The following is a 7,231-nucleotide window of genomic DNA, read 5'->3' as shown; positions in this document are numbered from 1 at the left end:
TGGCTAGCTTATGCCCAGAAATAATTACATGGAAACTGTATTCTTTCAAACACTGCCTGGCCCGGCTAGTTCCAGCTTCTTATTGGTTAGCTCTTACATATTGTTCTAACCCATTCCTAATATTCTGTGTAGCCCACGAGCTGGCTTACCAGGGAGGATCTTAACCTGCGTCTGCCTGGCGCGGGAGAATCATGGCGACTGCTCCACTAAGCTTCTTTCTCCCAGAATTCTCCTCTGTCTACTCCGCCTACCTAATTTTCTGTCCTATGAGGGCCGAGGCAGTTTCTTTATTATTAACCAATCAAAGCAACAGATAAGATACAAGACCCACCTCCATCACTGTTTAATGTGAATCTTTCAATTCAGCTTCCTGGAACTCACAACAATTCTTGGAGTTTGTAAAAACATAAGTTTTAGACACGCGCATTGTATAAACGACACCATATTTATGCCAGATCTTCAGACCTGTGAAGATGGTTTTGCTGAGGTGACCTGTGAAGATGGTTTGCTATTCTCTTGACTCAGAAAACCATACAAATCCATGCAAATCAAGAGGAATAAATCTTCGGGTTCACTTTAAGAACACCCATGAAACTGCCCAGGCCATTAAGGGTCTGCACATCCGAAAAGCCACCAAACATCTGGAAGATGTCACTTTAAAGGAGCAGTGTATCCCATTCCGATGGTACAATGGTGGAGTCCGTCAGTCTGGCGAAACAGTGGGGCTAAAGACAGGGTCAGTGGCTGAAAGAGAGTGCTGAATTTTTACTGCACATTCTTAAAACTGAAGAGAGCAATGCTGAGCTGAAGGGTTTAGATGTAGGTTCTCTAGTCATTGAACACATCCAGGTGAACAAATCATCCAAGATGCGCCAATGACCTTACAGAGCTTGTGGCCGGATGAACCTGTGCCTGCACTCCGCCTGCCTCATCAAGATGATCCTCAAAGACAAGGAACAGATTGTTCCAAAGCCAGAAGAGGAGGTTGCACAGAAGAAAAAGATATCCCAGTAGAAACTGAAGAAACAAAAACTTATGGCACAGGAATAAATTCAGCATAAAAATCTTAACAATGTATCATTTAAAAACATGAGGTTTTATTTAAAATATATTCAGGGGCTGGAGAGATGGTTTAGTAGTTAAGAGCACTGGCTGTTTTTCTTCAGGACTTAGGATTGTCTCCCAACACTCATTTGGCAGTTTACAACTTCTGAACTCCAGTCCCAAGAGCCCAGTGCTCTCTTCAGACCTCTGTAGGCACCAGTCACAGAAATGCAGGCAAAACACCCATATATATAAAAGTAAATTAATTAAAAATATATTAATAGTGGAATGGTTAAGTCAAACTCATTAATGTAGTTATGTTTGTATAGAGAGTTCTTGAACCTACTTGAAACATTATTTAAGAATACAGAATCTATTAACTATAGTCACTATGCTTTTCAATAGATCTCTTCGACTTGTGCTTGCTACCTAACTGAAATAGTCTATCTTTGACAAATACTTCCTCACCTTTCCCTTAAGTACTTGGTAAACACTATTCTACTCTAATTCTGTGAAATCAGCGTTGTTAGATTTCACATATCAGTGAAATGATGTGACCTTTGTCTTTCTGTATACTTTATTTCATTTAATATACTGTCTTCCAGGTTCTTACAACTTATAAAAAAGGAACATGAGTTCTTTCTTTGCTTTAATTGAACATTATTCTGTTGCAAAGTCTAGCCCATTTTCTTTTACCGTGCATCTACTGATCAAACAGTATTTTTGTGTTTAATTTTTAAAACAATTTTCATGTCATGCATAATGAACTTTTTTTCCTTCCTTCCTTCCTTCCTTCCTTCCTTCCTTCCTTCCTTCCTTCCTTCCTTCCTTTCTTTCTTTCTTTCTTTCTTTCTTTCTTTCTTTCTTTCTTTCTTTCTTTCTTTCTTTCTTTCTGAGATAGGGTTTCTTTGTGTAGCCTTGGCTGTCCTGTAACTTGTTCTGTGGGCCAGGCTGGTCTTAAGCTCTCTGCTGGGATTAAAGGTGTGGGCCACCACCCCCTGGGGCCATAATGGGTTTTCTAATTTGCATTCTTACATTTTACAAAGATTTTCTTTTATGTGCATTGGCATTTTTGCCTGCTTGTATATCTGTTTGAGGGTGTCAGATCTTGGAGTTACAGACAGTTGTGAGCGGCCATGTGGTTGCTGGGAATTGAACCGGGGTCTGCTGGAAAAACAGTGCTCTTAACTGCTGAGCCTCGTCTCCAGCCCCTGCTAAGACTTTCTTTGTTTCAGGTCCTAGCTAATACTTAACTTTTGTCTTTGCTGTAATCACTCTAGCAGGCATAAGGAAGTGCCTTACTGTGGTTTCAGTTTGCATTCCCATTGTAAGAGCCTTAGTTTCTTTCTTTGTCACTGTGTTAAACTACTCTTTTTTCTTTATTCTTCTCTCATATATTACATCCTAACTGCAGTTTCCCTTCCTTCATCTCCTCCCAGTCCGGCCACACACCTCCCCTCTCCCCCATAATTCACTCCTCCTTTTCCCTTTAAAAAAGAGCAGGCCGCCAGGCGATGGTGGCGCACGCCTTTAATCCCAGTACTCGGGAGGCAGAGGCAGACGGATCTCTGTGAGTTCGAAACCAGGCTGGTCTACAGAGCTAGTTCCAGGATAGGCTCCAAAGCCACAGAGAAACCCTGTCTCGAAAAAGCAAAAAAAGAGCAGGCCTCCCAGGGGCATCAATGGAACCTGGCACAACAAGTTACAGTAAGACCTGGAACATACCATCATATTGAGGCTGGACAGGGCGACCCAGTAGGAAAAGAAAGAGTCCCAAAAGCTGGCAAAAGAGTCAGAGACACCCTCCACTCCCACTGTAAGTAGTCCCAAAAGAATACCAAGCTACACGGCTGCGGAGGACCTAGGTCAGGCCAATGCAAACTCCTTGATTATCGCTTCAGTCTGGCTTAGTAGATTCTGTGAGCTGTGTTCTTGAGGTGTCCTTGACCCTCTGGCTCCTATAAGCCTTCCCCATCCTCTTCTGAAGAATTTCCAGAGCTCCACCTAAAGTTTGCTGTGGGTCTCTGCCTCTGCTTTCCTCAGTTGCTGGATAAAGCCTCTCTGTCGACGATTCTGCTAGGCTCCTGTTTACAAGTATAGCAGAGTATCACTAGGAATTGCTTCATTGATTTTTTTTTTCGATGGTTGTGTTTGATTCTATTCTGGGTCTCTGGGCTCTCCAGCCTAGGTTCTGGTCCTCCAGGCAGCGTCAGGGGTCGGCTCTCTTGTGGCAGGGGTTTCAAGTTGGACTAGTCATTGGTTGGTCACTCCTACAAGTTCTGTGCCACCTTTATACCCCAGCACATCTTGCAGGCAGGACAAATTGTCGGTAAAAAGCTGGGTTGGTGTTCCAGTTCTACCACTGGAAGACTTGCCAGGCCACAGAAGATGGCTGGCTCAGGTTCCGTATCCCCCATTACGAGGCGCCTTCCTTAGGGTCACCCTTGTGGGCTCCTGGGAGTTTCCTTTGCATTGGATTTCTTTTTTTTCTTTTTATTTATTTGTTTATTTATTTATTTATTAAAGATTTCTGTTTCTTCCCCACTGCCGCCTCCCTTTCCCTCCCCCTCCCCCAATCAAGTCCCCCCTCCCTCGTCAGCCCAAAGGGCAATCAGGGTTCCCTGCCCTGTGGGAAGTCCAAGGACCACCCACCTCCATCCAGGTCTGGTAAGGTGAGCATCCAAACTGCTTAGGCTCCCACAAAACTAATAGGTGCAGTAGGATCAAAAACCCATTTTGCATTGGATTTCTACCTCTCCCCCCAAATGCTCTCCAATTCCAGTTGTCTATCCCAGGACTCTCTCTTTCCACCCCTCTACCTGATCCCTCCTGTTCCCATCCCCACCCACCTCCAGTCCACCTTGTTACTGAGCCTCTATGGGTCTGTGAATGGCAGCATTTTACTTTACAGCTAAAGTCTACTTAAGGCAGTTTGAAAGAAAATGGCCCCCAAAGGGAGTGGCACTATTAGGAGGTATGACCTTGTTGGAGGAAGTTTGCCACTGTCAGGGCTGGCTTTGAGGTCTCTTTTGCTCCAGCTTCTCTCAGTGTGACAGCTACTGGACTTCCTGTTGCCTACAAGATGGAGCACTCTCAGCTCCAGCACCACATCTACCAGCATGCTGCCAAGTTCCCTGGTATGAAGATGATGGACTGAACCTCTGAAACTGTAAGTGAGCCACCCCAATTAAATGCTTTCTTGATAAGAGTTGCCATGGTCGGTGGGGCGATGGTAGTACATGCCTTTAATCCCAGCATTTGAGAGACGGAAACAGGTGGATTTCTGTGAGTACAAGGCCAGCCTGGTCTACAGAGTAGTTCCAGGACATGCAAGGCTATACAGAAAAACACTGTCTCAAAAAAAAAAAACTCTAAAAAAAAGAGTTGCTGTGGTCATGGTGTCTCTTCACAGCAACAAAAACCACTTATGAGTGAGTACATACCATGGTTGTCTTTCTGGGTCTGGGTTACTTCACTCAGTATGATTTTCTTCAAGTTCCATCCATTTGCCTGCAAATTTCATGATTTCATTGTTTTTAACAGCTGAGTAACACAATACTGTGTAAATGTGCCACAGTTTCCTTCTGTTGAGGAACATCTGGGTTGTTTCCAGGTTCTGGCTATTACAAATAATGCTGCTATGAACATCGTTGAGCAAGTGTCCTTGTGGTAGGATGGAGCATTCTTTGGCTATATGCCCAAGGGGGCGTATGTGGATTGCGTTTGGGGTGGGTTACTCAGTCTAGGGGTTTGTAACCCACCCCGCAATCAGTTACTCCAGGGTCTCGGAGGGGCGCTACCTGGAAGGGAATGAGCTAAGACAGAAGAAGGAGGCCAAGCAGTTTTGTCAAAGCCTCCGTTTATTAGGGACGGGTTACAGTTTATATATGGTAAGGAATAGGGGGCAGGGTAACTGGATTCTTGCCGCGTGTTCCAGGTCATGTAGGCCAGGAGGTAGGCTAGGAAGTCAAGTGGCCACACCTGGTTCCCTGGATAGCTGGAATGTGAGGCGGTTCCGCTAAGAGATTGCTGCTAATTGGGTGAGGGGCATTCTGCAGACTCCCCAGGGTGATGGTTCCTGTAATGATTGTTAGAGGGGAAATGGCTCCTGACAGGCGTATACCTGGATCTTGTGGTAGATTGAGTCCCAATTTTGGGGAGGAACTGCCATATTGATTTCCAAAGTGACTGTACAAGTTTGCACTTCCACTAGCAATGGAGGAGTGGGTGTTCCCTTTGGTCTACATCCTCACCAGCATGAACTGTCACTTGTGACTAATCTTTAAACTCTTAAAGCTCACCTTCCTGGACATACTTCCTCTAACAAAGCCACATTTCCTGAATCCACTGAATCCATGCTATCAACTGGGGACTAACATACAAATGCCCAAGACTATGGAGTATTTCATTCCCTATAGAGGCTTTACATTTCTGTCATTTATTCATTTTTAAATTAAGTTTTATATAAAAATATGAGGCCTTAAAATTATTGAAAACAAATATGCTTTTCTCACTACGTATTCTTGGCAGCACTGGTGAAACTGGCAACCAACCAATTGGTAATCAGTGTGTGGATTTCTTTCTGGGCTCAACTCTGTTCCATGGGACTATATGTCTTTTATTTTGCCAGCATTATATATAAAGGTGTATTGATTACTGTGATAAGGTTGTATGATATATCACCTTTGTTCTTTTATTATTATTTTTTAAAAATTATTTATTTATTTATTATGTACACAGTGTTCTGTCTGCCTGTATGCCGTCAGGCCAGAAGAGACCACCAGATCTCATTACAGATGATTGTGAGCCACCATGTGGTTGCTACGAATTGAACTCAGGACCTTTAGAAGAGCAGTCAGTGTTCTTACCATGGAACCATCTCTCCAAACTGCCCCCCCCCTTAAATTTTATATGTATGGGTCTTTGCCTGCTTGTATATCTATGTGCCATGTGCATACCTGGTATAAGGAAGTTGGAAGAAAGTACCAGATTCCCTGGAAGTGGAGTTACAGAAGGTTGTGAGCCACCCTATGGATGACAGGGAACCAAACCCTCATCCTCTTGAAGAGGAGCTAGTTCTCTTAACCACTGAGCCACCTCTCCATTCCACCTTTGTTCTTCTTGTTCAAGATTACTTGACTATCTTGACTGGACAGTATTTTGTGAATGTATATGAAATTTGTGGGGTTTTTTTCCTATTTTTGTAAAAAATCCCAGTGATAGCTTGATAGGGATTGCACTGAACCTATAGACAAATAACTTGTGTAGCAGGACTCAGCCATGACAAGCTCAAGGTAGGCCTGAGTCTCAGTTTGCCCTAAGGCATAACCTAGTTCTAAGAAAGACCCCAAACTGAGACCACCAATGCTCCACCCAGGGACAGACGACCCTTAGCTCAGCACACACCCGTCGTCTTTTCACCAAGGAGGAAGTTCCTAGCATTCCAACCGTTGTAGAGAGGTTCGCCTACCAGCAAACACCCATCTCTTTTCACCAGGACACCCCCTAGATAAACGTTAGCCAATCAGGGGTCCTGAACCTTAGAAATCCTTCACCCCGCTGGGCGATGGTGGTGCACGCCTTTAATCCCAGCACTCGGGAGGCAGCGGCAGGCGGATCTCTGTGAGTTCGAGACCAGCCTGGTCTACAGAGCAAGTTCCAGGACAGGCTCTAAATATACAGAGAAACCCTGTCTTGAAAAACCATAAAAAAAAAAAAAAGAAATCCTTCACCCCTACCTTTTCTACTATAAAAACTCAACCTCAACTGAGCTTGCAGCTCTCCAATCACTCCAATACATTGGACACATGGAGAGTCTGAGTTTGCAAACTTTTGTAAAAAGCTCTTTGCTTTTACATACAGGACTTGGTCTTCTAGTTGGTTTTGGGGGGACTCTGTGATCCAGGCATAATAGGTAGTAAAATGTTTTAGCAAAAGTAATTCTTCTATTCTATTAAATGTGGACTCTTTTTTCTATTTAGGCCTTCAATTTTTTTCATAAGCTGGGTGTGAAGGTATATACCTATAATTTCAACACTTGAGAGGCAGAGTTATGAGAATTGCCACATGTTTGAGGTCAACCTGGTCTATATGTAGTGAGTTCTAGAACAGCAAAGGATTTAAAGTAAGACCATCTTTCCAAAATAAATAAATAAGTAAATAAAGTCTTTCATTAGTATTATATATA

The 7,231-nt window shown here is 43.5% G+C and overlaps 1 pseudogene; it reads left to right on the top strand.

Annotated features, from left to right (window-relative positions):
• Positions 1 to 500: 500 nt before the first annotated feature.
• On the top strand, positions 501 to 1,050 carry LOC126491585 (60S ribosomal protein L17-like; annotated as a pseudogene).
• The last annotated feature ends 6,181 nt before the right edge of the window (positions 1,051 to 7,231 follow it).

Source organism: Alexandromys fortis, unplaced genomic scaffold (genome assembly GCF_014885135.2).
Source record: "Alexandromys fortis isolate MF-2015 unplaced genomic scaffold, M_Fortis_MF-2015_v1.1 scaffold_266, whole genome shotgun sequence".
Classification (NCBI taxonomy): Eukaryota; Metazoa; Chordata; class Mammalia; order Rodentia; family Cricetidae; genus Alexandromys; species Alexandromys fortis.
Note: the sequence above shows the minus strand (reverse complement) of the source record. Positions and strands in the feature narration are given on the sequence as shown.